The sequence below is a fragment of the Macaca thibetana genome, chromosome 1 (genome assembly GCF_024542745.1).
Source record: "Macaca thibetana thibetana isolate TM-01 chromosome 1, ASM2454274v1, whole genome shotgun sequence".
NCBI lineage: Eukaryota > Metazoa > Chordata > Mammalia > Primates > Cercopithecidae > Macaca > Macaca thibetana.
Genome location: NC_065578.1, coordinates 31,615,307 through 31,630,825, shown reverse-complemented (window position 1 = coordinate 31,630,825; position 15,519 = coordinate 31,615,307). Strand labels below are relative to the sequence as shown.

At 45.8% G+C, this 15,519-nt stretch overlaps 2 protein-coding genes and 1 long non-coding RNA gene across 8 annotated transcripts in view; 2 read left to right on the top strand and 1 right to left on the bottom strand.

Annotated features, from left to right (window-relative positions):
• RBBP4 (RB binding protein 4, chromatin remodeling factor) overlaps window positions 1–15,519 on the bottom strand; it is a 418,599-nt gene that overhangs the window by 30,753 nt on the left and 372,327 nt on the right. The window lies entirely within an intron of this gene.
• Window positions 1–15,519, top strand: part of LOC126958546 (uncharacterized) — a 100,444-nt gene that overhangs the window by 29,760 nt on the left and 55,165 nt on the right. The gene's annotated exons all lie outside the window — the stretch shown is intronic.
• Window positions 1–15,519, top strand: part of ZBTB8OS (zinc finger and BTB domain containing 8 opposite strand) — a 47,616-nt gene that overhangs the window by 762 nt on the left and 31,335 nt on the right. The gene's annotated exons all lie outside the window — the stretch shown is intronic.

The window sequence follows — 15,519 nt, the reverse complement described above, 5'->3', positions numbered from 1 at the left end:
TTATCTTCGGAAATTCTAAAGATAACCATATTTTCAGGCGTTTGCAGGGTTGTTACTCCCATGTATTTCCCAACGGTGAGATAAGAGTGTGCCAGGTTAGAGGACTCGGAAAGCTAATTAGGGGATTTCTAACTTGATGTTTCACCTCGATTATATTAGCAAAAAGACCTGGTTTTGCCATTTATGATTGTGATTTTTAAAAATCATTATTTTACGTCGGGCGCGGTGGCTCACGCCTGTAATCCCAGCACTTTGGGAGGCCGAGGCGGGCGGATCACCTGAGTTTGGAAGTTCAAGATCAGCCTGACGAACATGGAAAAAACCCGTCTCTACTAAAAATAAAAAATTAGCTGGGCGTGGTGGCGCATGCCTGTAATCCCAGCTACTCGGGAGACTGAGGCAGGAGAATCGCTTGAACCTGGGAGGCGGAGGTTGCGGTGAGCCGAGATCGTCCCATTGCACTACAGCCTGGGCAACGAGCGAAACTGTCTCAAAAAAAAAAATACATATATATATATATGTTTTTAGAGATGGGGTCTCGCTCTGTCGTCCAGGCTGGAGTGCAATGAAGAGATCATAGCCCGCGCTGCAGCGCCCAGCTGGTTTTGCCATTTATTCGCTTAGTGACTTTAGGCAAATCACATAACCTATCTTTGTCTCTTAAATTCTATATTAAACGTTAAGCTGTCATCCCTAAAGGTAGCTGTGGTTTGGGGAGCACAAATCTGACTTTTATTTATCTGCTTAAAAACTTTCATTAATTTCTCATTGTCCTCTCTGTAAAATCTACTTATTTACCATGGTATTCTAGGCTCTGTGCTTTCTGGACCTGGCATACCTCCTAGCATATCCCCTTCTCTCACTTAAAAACAATTTTAAAATATAGGCCGGGCGCAGTGGCTCACACCTATAATCCCAGCACTTTGGGAAACCGACATGAGTGGATCCCCTGAGGTCAGAGTTCCAGACCAGGCTGGCCAACGTGGTGAAACCCCGTCTCTACTAAAAATGCAAAAATTAGCTGGGCATGATGGTGGTGGGCGCCTGTAATCCCGGCTACTCGGGAGGCTGAGGCAGAAGAATTGCTTGAACCCAGGAGGTGGAGGTTGCAATGAGCTGAGATCACAGCACTGCACTCCGGCCTGGGCAACAGAGGGATACTGTCCCCGCCCCCCCCCTCCAAAAAAAAGATTGGATGCTGTGGCTCACGCCTGTAATCCCAGCACTTTGGGAGGTTGAGGCGGGTGGATCACCTGAGGTCAGGAGTTTGAGACCAGCCTGGCCTGGCCAACATGGTAAAACCGCATCTGTACTAAAAATGCAAAAATTAGATGGGCATGTTGGTGGGCGCCTGTAATCCCAGCTACTTGGGAGGCTGAGGCAGGAGAATTGCTTGAACCCGGGAGGCGGAGGTTGCCATGAGCTGAGGTTGCACCATTGCACTCCAGCCTGGGTGACAGATCTGGGCCACAGAGCCTGACTCTGTCTCAAAAAAAAACAATTATTTTTAATAAGTCATATATATTGATTCGAAATTCAGAAAGTGTGACGTAACGCAGTGAAAAGTAACTCTGGCAGCCCCCATCCCCAACCACCTAGTTCCCCTCTGTAGGGCAGTCATCGTTACCTTTTTCTTACATGTACATACCTAGATGTTCTAGCATTTACTTTAACCAATTTTCAGTTGATGGATGTTTAGGCTATTTTTACTCTTGTGGTATTAGAAACAGTGCAGCAGTGAATACACTTGTACATCCATTGTTTTGTACATGTGCAAGTGAATCTGTAGAATCAAGTTCTCCAAGTTAAATTGCTTTGCCAAAGGATATGTGCGTTTTTTTTGTTTCCGTTGCTAAGACTCATACGTTTTTTAAAAGGATATTTTAACTTAGACAGTTATTGCCAAATTGCTCTCTATAGAAGTTGTACCAGTTTATACTTTCGCTAGTATTGTGTGAATGTGCCTCTTTCCTCCCACTTTTACCGTTACCATACTTTTTGGCCTTTTCCAATTTGTAAAGTATACTTACTGTATTTTTCTTATTGTAAGTGAAGTTGAACATATTATAGTGTTTTGGAAGCTATTTGTATTTCCCATACTGGGGTGTGTATGTTAATATTCTTAGCCCTTTTTTCTCTTGGGTTATTTTTTTTTCTCTTGGGTTACTAGTTTTTTTACTAGGCAGATAGTATTGTTATGCAGTGCAGCTCATTAACCTGTGGTCCCCAACTTTTTTGGCACCAGGGACTGGTTTCACGGAAGTCAGTTTTTCCACCAATGGGCGTTGTAGGGGAGTATGGTTTCAGGATGATCAAGTGCATTACATTATTGTGCATTTTATTTCAGTTTTATTACATTGTAATATATAATGAAATAATTATACAGCCCACTGTAATACAGAATCAGTGGGAGCCCTGAGCTTGTTTTCTTGCAACTTGGTGGTCCCATATGGGGGTGACAGATCATCAGGCTTTAGATTCTCATAGGGAGCACACAACCTAGATCCCTCCAATGTGCAGTTCACAATAGTGTTCAAGCTCCTATGAGAATCTAATGCTGCGCCTGATCCAAAAGAAGGTGGAGCTCAGGCAGTAATGTAGGCAATGGGGAGTGGTTGTAAATATAGAAGAAACTTTGTGAGCTCATGTCCTGCTGTGCTGCCTGGATCCTAACAGGCCACCAACTGGTACCAGCCTGGGGGTTGGGGACCCCCTGCATTAAGCCTTTCTTTTTTTTTTTTTTTTTTTGAGACGGAGTCTCGCTTTGTCATCCAGGCTGGAGTGCAGTGGCACGATCTCCAGTCACTGCAACCTCCGCCTCCCAGGTTCAAGTAATTCTCCTGCCTCAGCCTCCTGAGTAGTTGGGATTACAGACATGCATCACCACACCGGGCTAATTTTTTTTTCTTTTTTTTTTTTTGAGATGAAGTTTCGCTCTTGTTGCCCAAGCTGGAGTGCAATGGTGCGATCTCAGCTCACTGCAACCTTTGCCTCCTGGGTTCAAGCAATTCTCCTGCCTTAGATCCCAAGTACCTGGGATTACAGGCACCCGCCACCAAGCCCGCCTAATTTTTGTATATTTAGTAGAGAGGAGGGAGGTTTCACCATGTTGACCAGGCTGGTTTTGAACTTCTGACCTCAGGTGATCCACCCCCCTTGGCCTCCCAAAGTGCTGGGATTACAGGCGTGAGCCACTGTGTCTGGCCAACGCTTTCTTTTCTTCTTTTTTTTTTTGAGACAGTGTCTTGCTCTGTCTCCCAGGCTGGAGTGCAGTGGCACCATCTCAGCTTACAGCAACCTCCGCCTCCTGGGTTCAAGTGATTCTCTTTTTTTTTTTTTTTTTTGAGACAGAGTCTTACTCTGTCGCCCAGGCTAGAGTGCAGTGGAGCGATCTCTGCTTACTGCAAGCTCCGCCTCCCAGGTTCACGCCATTTTCTTGCCTCAGCCTCTTGAGTTGCTGGGACTACAGGCGCCCGCCACCACGCCCGTTTAATGTTTTGATATTTTTAGTAGAGATGGGGTTTCACCGTGTTAGCCAGGAAGGTCTTGAACTCCTGACCTTGTGATCCACCCGCCTTGGCCTCCCAAAGTGCTGGGATTACAGGTGTGAGCCACTGTGCCTGGCCTCAAGTGATTCTCTTGCCTCAACCTTCTGTATGACTGGGATTACGGGCGCCCACCACCACGCCTGGCTAATTTTTGTGTTTTTTTAGTAGAGACAGGGTTTCACCATGTTGGCCAGGATGGTCTTGAAATCCTGACCTCAAGTGATCGCCCACCTGAGCCTCCCAAAGTGCTGGGATTACAGGCATGAGCCACCACGCCCAGTCAACCCTTTCTTTTATGGCTTCTAAGATAAGATGTCATACTCAGGGAAGGCCTTGTCCACGGAGATTTTAAAATAATTTTCCTATTTTGTTTCTATACATTTGAAAAGAAAACTTTTATTGAATAACCTGTGGCCAGGCCTGGTGGCTCACACCTGTAATCCTAGCACTTTGGGAGGCCAAGGTGGGTGGATCTCTTGAGGCCAAGAGTTGGAGACCAGCCTGGCCAACATGGCGAAATGCCATTTCTACTAAAAATATAAAAATTAGGCCAGGCACCGTGGCTCATGCCTGTAATCCCAGCACTTTGGGAGGTCAGGAGATCGAGACCATCCTGGCCAACATGGTGAAACCCTGTCTCTACTAAAAATACAAAAAAAATTAACTGGGCTTGGTGGCATGTACCTGTAATCCCAGTTTGAATCCGGGAGTCAGAGGTTGCAGTGAGCCAAGATCACGCCATTGCACTGCAGCCTGGTGACAGACTGAGACTCTGTCTCAATAAATAAATAAATAAAATAAAATAAAAATTAGATAGGTATGGTTGTGGTGGTGCATGCCTGTAATCCCAGCTACTAGGGAGGCTGAGAAGAGAATTGCTTTAACCCAGGAATTGGAGTTTGCTTTGACCCGAGATGGCACCATTGCAGTCCAGCGTGGGCAACAGAGTGAGACTCTGTCTCAGAAAGTAAAATGAAGGCTGGGCTCAGTGGCTCACGCCTGTAATCCCAGCCCTTTGGGAGGCCGAGGCAGGTGGATCATGAGGTTAGGAGGTTAAGACCATCTTGGGCCGGGCGCGGTGGCTCAAGCCTGTAATCCCAGCACTTTGGGAGGCCGAGACGGGTGGATCACGACGTCAGGAGATCGAGACCATCCTGGCTAACACGGTGAAACCCCGTCTCTACTAAAAAATACAAAAAACTAGCCGGGCGAGGTGGCGGGCGCCTGTAGTCCCAGCTGGAGGCTGAGGCAGGAGAATGGCGTGAACCCAGGAGGCAGAGCTTGCAGTGAGCTGAGATCCGGCCACTGCACTGCAGCCTGGGTGACAGAGCGAGACTCCGTCTCAAAAAAAAAAAAAAAAAAAAAAAAAAAAGACCATCTTGGCTAACACGGTGAAACCCCGTCTCTACTAAAAATACAAAAAATTAGCCGGTTGTGGTGGTGGGCGCCTGTAGTCCCAGCTACTCGGGAGACTGAGGCAGGAGAATGGTGTGAACCAGGGAGGTGGAACTTGCAGTGAGCCGAGATCACACCACTGTACTCCAGCCTGGGTGACAGAGCGAGACTCCGTCTCAAAAAATAAAAAACAAAAAAAAAATCTAAAAAACTTTAATTGAGTCACCTGGAATTAGATACCAAGGAAAAAAAATCTTTTTTTTTTTTTTTTTTTTCCTGAGACAGTCTCATTCTGTCACCCAAGCTGGAGTGGTGCAGTGGCGCGATTTTGACTCACTACAATCTCTGCCTCCTGGACTCAAATGATCCTCCCACTTCAGCCTCTCGAATAGCCGAGATTACAGGTGTGCAACACCATACCCAGCTACTTTTTCATTTTTAGTAGAGATGGAGTTTCAGCATGTTGGCCAGCCTGGTCTCAAATTTCTGACCTCAGGTGATCTGCCCGACTTGGCCTCCCAAAGTGCTAGGAGTACAGACATGAGCCACTGCACCCAGCGAAAATATATCTTTTACTGAAGTATGATGTACTTATAGAAGAGTGCCCGTGTCATAAGTTAATATTCAGAAACTGAGTATACTTGTATAAGTAGTATAATAGCAGTTCTCAAAATGTAATCTTTGTATTCCTGGGTTTCCCTGTACCCTTCCAAAGGGGCTGTGATGTCAAAACTATTTTCATAATAATACTGAGATGTTACTGTTTTCACTGTGTTGATATTTGTACTGGTGGTACAAAATCAATGGCTGGTAAAACTGGCCCCAGCCTGTAGTCCCAGCTACTCCAGAGGCTGAGGTGGGAGGATAACTTGAATCCAGGAGTTTGAGACTGGGCTCGGTCTTTTGGAGCTGTAATTGCACCACTGCACTCTATCCTGGGCTACAGAGCAAGGCTGGGCTCTATCTTTTGGAGCTATAATTGCCCCCACTGCACTCCATCCTGAGCTACATAGCAGGAACCTATCTGTGAAAAAAAAGCAAAAACAAAATCTCTTGGCCCCTTAGCACAAATAGAGACAGCAGTACCAAACTGCATGCTAGAAAGCCTCTGTCTACCAGGCTGGAGTATAGTGGCACTGTCATGGCTTGCTGCAAACTTGAACTCCTAGCTGTTCTCCCACCTCAGCCTCCTGAGTAGCTGGGACTACTATCTATATGCCTGGCCACCACACCTAGCTAATTATGTTATTTTTTGTAGAGATGGGGTCTTGCCATGTTGCCTAGGCTGGTCTTGAAATCCTGGCCTTAAGCAATCCTCCTGCCTTGGCCTCCCAAAGTGCTGAGATTACAGGTGTGAGCCACTGCACCTAGCCGTAATGACATTCTTCAGTGAAAATGACTTTTTTTTTTTTTTTTTTTTTTTGAGATGAAGTCTCACTCTGTTGATAGGCTAGAGTGCAGTGGCGCCCTCTCGGCTCATTGCAACCTCCTGCTTCTGGGTGCAAGCAATTCTCCTGCCTCAGCCTCCTGTGTACCCGGGACTACAGGCATGTGCCACCATGCCCAGCTAATTTTTTTATATATATATATATATATATATTTTTTTTTTTTTTTTTTTGAGACGGAGTCTCACGCTGTTGCCCAGGCTGGAGTGCAGTGGCGCGATCTCGGCTCACTGCAAGCTCCGCCTCCCGGGTTCCCGCCATTCTCCTGCCTCAGCCTCCTGAGTAGCTGGGACTACAGGCGCCCGCCACCGCGCCCGGCTAATTTTTTGTATTTTTTAGTAGAGACGGGGTTTCACTGTGGTCTCGATCTCCTGACCTTGTGATCCGCCCGCCTCGGCCTCCCAAAGTGCTGGGATTACAGGCTTGAGCCACCGCGCCCGGCCTAATTTTTATATTTTTAGTAGAGACGGGGTTTCACCATGTTGGCCAGGATGGTCTCAATCTCTTGACCTTGTGGTCTGCCCGCCTCAGCCTCCCCAAGTGCTGGGATTATAGGCATGAGCCACCATGTCCAGTTGCTTCTTTTTTTTTTTTTTTTAAGTACATGGTAGTAAATTAAACACCTGGGTGAGGTGGCTCATGCCTATAATCCTAACACTTTGGGAGGCCTAAGCCAGAGGATTTCTTGAGCCTGGGAGTTCCAGATTAGTCTGGGGGAACACAGTGAAACACATCTCTACAAAAAAAAAAAAACAAAAACAAAAAACCGCTGGGTGTGGTGGCATGTGTGTGTAGTCCTGTAGTCCCACCTACTGGGGAAGCTGAGCCAGAAGGATTGCTCGAGCTCAGAAGTTCAAGGTTGCAGTGGGTTGTTATCATGCCACTATACTCCCGACCTGGGCGACAGAGTCCCTGACTCCAAATAAAAAAAAAAAGGAAAAAGAAAAGAACATTCTTAGGCTGGGAGCAGTGGCTCACACCTATAATCCCAACACTTTGGGAGGCGAAGGTGGAAGGATCACTTGAAGCTAGGAGTTTGAGCAACACGTGCAACCTAGTGAGACCCCCATCTTTTTAATAGAAAAAGAAAAAAAAAAGTAAAAAAAAATTAGCCAGGGCTGGGCATGTTGGCTCATGCCTGTAATTCCAACACTTTGGGAGGCTGAGGCAGGCGGATCATGAGGTCAGGAGTTCGAGACCAGCCTGGCCAACATAGTGAAACCCCGTCTCTACTGAAAATACAAAAATGAGTCAGGTGTGGTGGCGTATGCCTGCAGTCCCAGCTACTCGGGAGGCTGAGGCAGGAGAATTGCTTGAACCTGGGAGGCGGGGGTTTTGGTGAGCTGAGATCACACCACTGCACTCCAGCCTGGGCAACAGAGTGAGACTCAGTCTCAAAAAAAAAAGAAAAAAAAAAAGCCAGGCATGGTGGTGCATGCCCTCAGTCCCAGCTACCTGAGGCAGGAGGGATTTCTTGAGCCCAGGAGGTCAAGGCTGCAGTGAGCCATGATTGTGCCACTGTACTCCACCTTGGTAGACAGTGAGAACCCGTCTCTTAAAAAAAAAAAAACAACAACAACAAACTAAAGGCCAAGTACAGTGGCTCACATCTGTAAACATTTTTTTTTTTTTGTCGTCGTTGAAACAGATTCTCACAGTGTTGCCTAGGCTGGAGTGCAATGGCACCATCTTGGCTCACTGCAAGCTCTGCCTCCTGGCTTCAGGCCATTCTCCTGCCTCAGCCTACAGAGTAGCTGGGATTACAGGCACCTGTACCACGCCCAGCTAATTTTTTGCATTTTTAGTAGAGCCAGGTTTTCACCATTTTGGCCAGGATGATCTTGATCTCCAGATCTCGTGATCCGCCCGCCTTGGCCTCCCATAGTGCTGGGATTACAGGCGTAAGCCACCAAGCCCAGCCAAAGATATTCTTTTAAAAAAATTGTTTAGGCCGGGCGTGGTAGCTCATGCCTGTAATCCCAGCACTTTGGGAGGCCGAGGTGGGCGGATCACGAGGTCAGAAGATCGAGACCATCCTGGCTAACACAGTGAAACCCCGTCTCTACTAAAAATACAAAAAATTAGCCGAGGCCGGGCGCGGTGGCTCAAGCCTGTAATCCCAGCACTTTGGGAGGCCGAGACGGGCGGATCACGAGGTCAGGAGATCGAGACCATCCTGGCTAACCCGGTGAAACTCTGTCTCTACTAAAAAGTACAAAAAACCAGCCGGGCGAGGTGGCGGGCGCCTGTAGTCCCAGCTACTCGGGAGGCTGAGGCAGGAGAATGGCGTAAACCCGGGAGGCGGAGCTTGTAGTGAGCCGAAATCGTGCCACTGCACTCCAGCCTGGGCGACAGAGCAAGACTCCATCTCAAAAATAAATAAATAAATAAAGAATATCTTTAATGAATCAGTAAGAACTATTGATGTTATGAAATCTTAACTTTTAATATTCTGAATAAGTGCCTTTTTAATTGTTGACAAAATAGTGGAAATCTAAAATATTTGAAGAGATTTATTCTGAGCCAAATATAAGTGACCATGGCCCCTGACACAGCCCTCTGGAGGTCCTGAGAACATGTGCTCAGTGTGCCCAAGGTAGTCAGGGCCCAGCTTGGTTTTATACATTTCAGAGAGGCATGAGACATTAATCAGATATATTTAAGAAATACATTGCTTTGGTCCAGAAACGTGGGACAACTCAAAGCCGAGGGGTGAGGGGGGTGGACGGTTGGGGGAGCCTCCATGCTATTAAGTGAATTTAAACATTTTCGGGTTGATAATGGGTTGAATTTGTCTAAAGACCTGGGATTGTGGCTCATGCCTATAATAATACCAGCACTTTGGGAGGCTGAGGCTGGCGGATCATGAGGTCAGGAGATTGAGACCATCCTGGCCAACATGGTGAAACTCTGTCTCTGCTAAACTACAAAAAAATTAGCCAGGCATGGTGGCATGCGTCTGTAATCCCAGCAACTCAGGAGGCTGAGGCAGGGGAATCGCTTGAACCCAGGAGGCGGAAGTTGCAGTGAAGCCGAGATTGTGCCATTGCTCTCCAGCCTGATGACAGAGTAAGACTCCGTCTCAAAAAAAAAAAAAAAAAGACCTAGAATTGATAGAAAGGTAATGTTCTGGTTAAGATAAAAGATTGTGGAGAACAAAGTTCTTTTGAAGTCTTATAGTGGCTGCCCTTAGAGACAATAGATGACAAATTTTCCTATTCAGATATTCAGATGTTAGTTAATATCTTTAAGATTGGGAGGGTCTGCAAGAAAAAGATCTAGCTATGTTAATAGAGATTCTTTAAGGATGCAAATTCTCCCCCACAAAGAACAACTTTGCCGGGCCATTTCTTTCTTTCTTTCTTTCTTTTTTTTTTTTTTTTGAGACAGAGTCTCACCCTGTCGCCCAGGCTGGAGTGCAGTGACACCATCTCGGCTCACTGCAACCTCTGTATCCTGGGTTCAAGCAATTCTCCTACTTCAGCCTCCCGAGTAGCTGGGATTACAGGTGCCCGCCACTATGCCCAGCTAATTTTTGCATTTTTATTAAAGACGGAGTTTCACCATGTTGGCCAGGCTGGTCTTGAACTCCTGATCTCAGGTGTTCCGCCCGCCTTGGCCTCCCAAAGTGCTGGGATTACAGGTGTAAACCATCAAGCCCAGCCCTGGCCATTTCAAAATATGGCAAAGAAACATGTTTTGGGGTAAAATATTTTGATTTTCTTCCTTCCTTCCTTGTCTTGTATCTTGTAATGTTATGCCTGAGTCAGGTTAGAAAGTAAGTCACTATATATAGGGTTAAATAAAACCCTTCTGATGAGAATTTATGATTTGTAGGGCATGACTCCCCAAACCCCTTAGATAGGAATTTGGGCAAGATAAAAAAAATCAGAGTTTAGTCCTCATAATATTCTGTGTAACAAAATTGGAATTATGTATAAAGTATTTTTGTGGCATGCTAAGTGTTGATTACTCGTGGAAAAGAACTTCTGTAACTGGCCAGGCTCAGTGGCTAACACCTGTAATCCCAACACTTTGGGAGGCTGAGGCGGGCGGGTCACCTGAGGTTGGGAGTTCGAGGCCAGCCTGACCAATATGGAGAAACCCCATCTCTACTAAAAATACAAAATTAGCCCGGCATGGAGGCGCATCCCTGTAATCCCAGCTATTCAGTAGGCTGAGGCAGGAAAATTGCTTGAACCCAGGAGGCAGAGGTTTTGGTGAGCTGAGATCACTCCATTGCACTCCAGCCTGGGCAACAAGAGCAAAATCTGTCTCAAAAACAACTTGCGTAATTGAGTTGTGAGCTGAACTAGCTCCATTTTTCGTGGACCGCTTTCCTTGAAAGAATGAAAGACATGCTATTGTTATTCAGACTTGAGTATTTGGCTTGCTCTATCGCCCAGGCTGGAGGGCAGTGGCAGGATCTCGGCTTACTGCAACCTTGGCCTTCTAGGTTCAAGGGATTTTCCTGCCTTGGCCTCCTGATTAGCTGGGATTATAGGCCCCACCTCCACGCCCAGCTAAATTTTTTTTTTTTTGTATTTTTGTAGAGACAGGGTTTCACCATGTTGGCCAGGCTGGTCTTGAACTCCTGACCTCAGGTGATCCGCCCACCTTGGCGTCCCAAAGTGCTGGGATTATAGGCGTGGGCCACCGCGCCCGGCCGGCAGATATTTTCTTGAAAGTGAACAGTGATCTGTCACGTTAAGGAAAATAGCTGACAATATTTGTTGGTAATGATAAAATTCAAGGTTTCAAGTCCAATTAGAATTTTCAGGCCTGGTGAGCTAAATCCCAGCACTTTGGGAGGCCAAGGGGTATCGGGAGAACCCGCTCCCGATGTTTAACATGGGTTCTTTTCTATTTCCTAAGTGTCTCGGCTGGGTTGAGAAATAAAGGGAAAGAGCGTAAGAGAGAGAAACTTAAAGCTGGGTGTCTGGGGGAGACATCACGTGTCGGCAGGATCCATGATGTTCCCCGAGCAGGAAAACCAGCCAGTTTTTACTAGGATTTTCTTTTTTTTTTTTTTTTTTTTTTTGAGACGGAGTCTCGCTCTGTCACCCAGGCTGGAGTGCAGTGGCCAGATCTCAGCTCACTGCAAGCTCCGCCTCCTGGGTTCAAGAATTCAGCGAATTCTCCTGCCTCAGCCTCCCGAGTAGCTGGGACCACAGGCGCCGCCACCTCGCCCGGCTAATTTTTTGTGTTTTTAGTAGAGACGGGGTTTCGCCATGTTAGCCAGGATGGTCTCGATCTCCTGACCTCGTGATCCACCCGTCTCGGCCTCCCAAAGTGCTGGGATTACAGGCTTGAGCCACCGCGCCCGGCCTTTACTAGGATTTTCAAAAGGGGAGGGAGTGCATGAATCGGGTGTGGGTCACAGAGATCAGGGCGAGATCACAGCATCACAGGACCACCGGATGAGGTGAAATTAAAATTGCTAATGAAGTTTCGGGCACGCATTGTCATTGATAACGTCTTATCAGGAAACAGAGTTTGAGAGCAGATAACCTGTCTGACCACAATTTATTAGGTGAGAATTTTCTCATCCTGATAAGCCTGGGAGCACTATCGGAGACGGGGCTTATTTCATCCCTTCGGCTTTGACCATAAAAAACGGGACGCCTTAAAAAGGGGCCGTCTATAGGCCTACCTTCGTGGCGCATTCTCTTTCTCAGGGATGTTCCTTGCTGAGAAAAAGAATTCAGCGATATTTCTCCTATTTGCTTATGAAAGAGGAGGAATATAGCTGTGTTCCTTCCGACTCACCAGCGGCCAGTTCAAAGTTACCTCTCTTGTTCCCTGAACATCATTGTTACCCTGTTCTTTTTTTAAGATGTCCAGATTTCATATTGTTGAAACACACATGCTCTACAAACAATTTGTCCAATTGATACAATCACAGGGTCCTGAGGCGACATTCATCCTCCTGTTTACAAAGAAGATGACAGGATTAAGAGAGTAAAGACAGACATAGGAAATCACAAGGGTGTTCATTGGGGAAGTGATAAGTGTCCATGAAATCTTCACAATTTATGTTCAGAGATTACAGTAAAGACAGGTGTAAGAAATTATAAAAGTATTAATTTGGGGAACTAATAAATGTCCATGAAATCTTCACAATTTATGTTCATCTGCCGCGGCTTCAGTTGGTCCCTCTATTCGGGGTCCCTGACTTCCCGCAACAAAGGGGGACAGATGGCTTGAGCCCATAAGTTCGAGACCAGCCTGGGCAACGTGGCAGAACCCTGTCTCTTACAAAACATTAATCAGGTGTGGTGGTGCGTGTCTGTAGTCCTTGCTACTTGGGAGACTTGAGGCGGAAGTATTACTTGGGCCTGGGAGGTCAAGGCTGCAGCGAGCTATGATTGTACCACTGCACTTCAACCTGGATGACAGAGTGAGACTCTATCTCAAAAAAGAAAACAAAAAGATTCATTCTAAGTGCATAATAGATCAATGGATTTTAATTTCACGGTATGGTAAGTTCATTGTTATGGTTATGGATTCCACATTTCAACTAATGTTGAAAAAACTACCATGCTTTGGCTGGGCGCTGTGGCTCATGTCTGTAATCCCAGCACTTTGGGAGGCCAAGAGGGGTGGATTGCCTGAGGTCAGGAGTTTGAGACCAGTCTGGCCAATGTGGTGAAACCCCGTCTCTACTAAAAATACAAAAAAAAAATTAGCCAGGCGTGGTGGCACGCGCCTGTAATCCCAGCTACTCGGGAGGCTGAGGCAGGGGAATTGCTTGAACCAGGGAGGTGGAGGTTGCAGTGAGCCAAGATTGCGCCACTGCACTCCAGCCTGGGCGACAGAACAAGACTCCGTCTCAAAAAAAAAAAAAAAAAAAAAAAAAAAAAAAAAAACTACCATGTTTTGAGTTTTGGTATAATATAAAAAGAGACTATCCATAATTTTTTTTAAAGGCTAGTTAAGTAAAGCAGTGGGAGTGGAGAAGGAACAAAGAAATCTATAACTGGTTATAATGAATTAATTGTAAACATCACTGCACTTGGACCAGCCTATCCACAATTATTTGAAGAAGATATTACAATGCTCCTCTATTTTCCTTCTGCATATTTGTGAGGTTGGATTTTATTTATGCACTCCGACTAAATGAATATATTGCAAGACATTTAAAATATTTGAAAAAATGCAAAACAGTGCCAGTCTTCACTAATTTTTTTATTAATAACTTTTATTTTTTTTTAGAGATGGGACCTTACTCTGTTGCCCACACTGGAGTGCAGCTCACTGTACTCTTAGCTCACTGCAGCCCAAGCTCCTCGGGTCAGGCAGCCCTCCCCATCTCAGCCTTCCAAGTAGCTGGGACTACAGGCATGCACTACGACACCTGGTTTTTTAAAAACTTTTTAAGAGATGGAGTCACACTATGTTGTCCAGGCTAGTCTTGAATGCCTGACCTCCATCTGTCCTCCTGCCTTAGCTTCTTCAGTTGCTGGGGTTACAGGCATGAGCCACCATGACCAGCTAAATTTTTTTAACCATGTAGTTACTTTTCATAAAAATATGCAAGGCCAGGATGGTGGTAAGCACTTGAGCCCAGGAGTACTACGATATATTGTACTATGGTTGTGCCTATGACTAGCCATAGGGAAGCTCCATCTTTTTTTTTTTTTTTTTTTGAGATGGAGTCTTTCTCTGTTGCCCAGACTGGAGTGCAGTGGCATGATCTTGGCTTACTGCAACCTCTACCTCCCAGGTTCAAGCAACTTTTCTGCCTCAGCCTTCCAAGTAGCTGGGACTACAGGCACACGCTACCACGCCGGGCTAATTTTTGTATTTGTAGTAGAGACGGAGTTTCACCATGTTGGCCAGGATGGTCTCGAATTCCTGACCTCAAGTGATCCATCCACCTCAGCCTCCCAAAGTACTGGGATTACAGGCATAAGCCAATGCGCCTGGCCAGGAAACTCCATCTTTAAGATAAATAAATAAAATCAAAAAAATAAAAATACTCAAATTATGTTCAATAAAATGGGATTATTATCATTATTATTGTTATTTAGATGGAGTCTCACTCTGTCACCCAGGCTGGAGAGCAGTAGTGCGATCTCAACTCACTGCAACCTTTGCCACCTGGATTCAAGCGATTCTCATGCTTCAGCCTCCCAAGTAGCTGGGAGGGATTACAGCATTGTGCCACCATCCCCAGCTAATTTTTTGTATTTTTAGTAGAGATAGGGTTTCACCGTGTTGGCCAGGCTCTTCTCTAACTCCTAATTTCAGGTGTACCACCCACCTCGGCCTCCCAAAGTGCTGAGATTACAGTCGTGAGCCATCACACCCAGCCTATTGTTATTTTTAAATGAATTAATACATATTTTAAAATATTTTCACTTCAAATTTGCAGTGTGGTTAATGACCGATATAACACATATTAACAAAAGCTCTTTGGGGTCTTCAATAATTTTTAAGAGAATAAAGAATTCTGGGCTGGGTGTGGTGGCTCACGCCTGTAATCCCAGCATTTGGGAGGCTGAGGTGGGCGGATCACAAGGTCAAGAGATCGAGACCAGCCTGGCCAACATGGTGAAACCCCATCTCTACTGAAAATACAAAAATTAGCTGGGTGTGGTGGTGCACGCCTGTAGTCCCAGCTACTTGGGAGGCTAAGGCAGGAGAATCACTTGAACCTGGGAGGTGGAAGTTGCAGCGAGAATCTGTCTCAAAAAAAAAAAATAGAATTCTGGAGACTCCAGAATTTGAGAACCACTGCCCTATAGCATTGTATCACTGTCTTTTAAATTGATTTTTTTTTAATTGAAATATAATTTAGTCTGGGTGAGGTGGCTCAGGCCTGTAATCCCAGCACTTTGGGAAGCCGAGGTGGGTGGTTCACTTGAGATTAGGAGTTTTACCTGCCTGGCCAACATGGCAAAATCCCGTTTATACTTAAAAAATACAAAAAATTAGCCAGGCATAGTGGTGGATTCCTGTAATCCCAGATACTCAGGAGGTTGAGGTGGGAGAATCACTTGAACCTGGGAGGCAGAGGTTGCAGTGAGCCAAGATCACTCCACTGCACTCCAGCCTGGGCTACAGAGCGAGACTCTGTCTCAAAAAAAAAAAAAAAAAAAATATATATATATATATGTATATATACA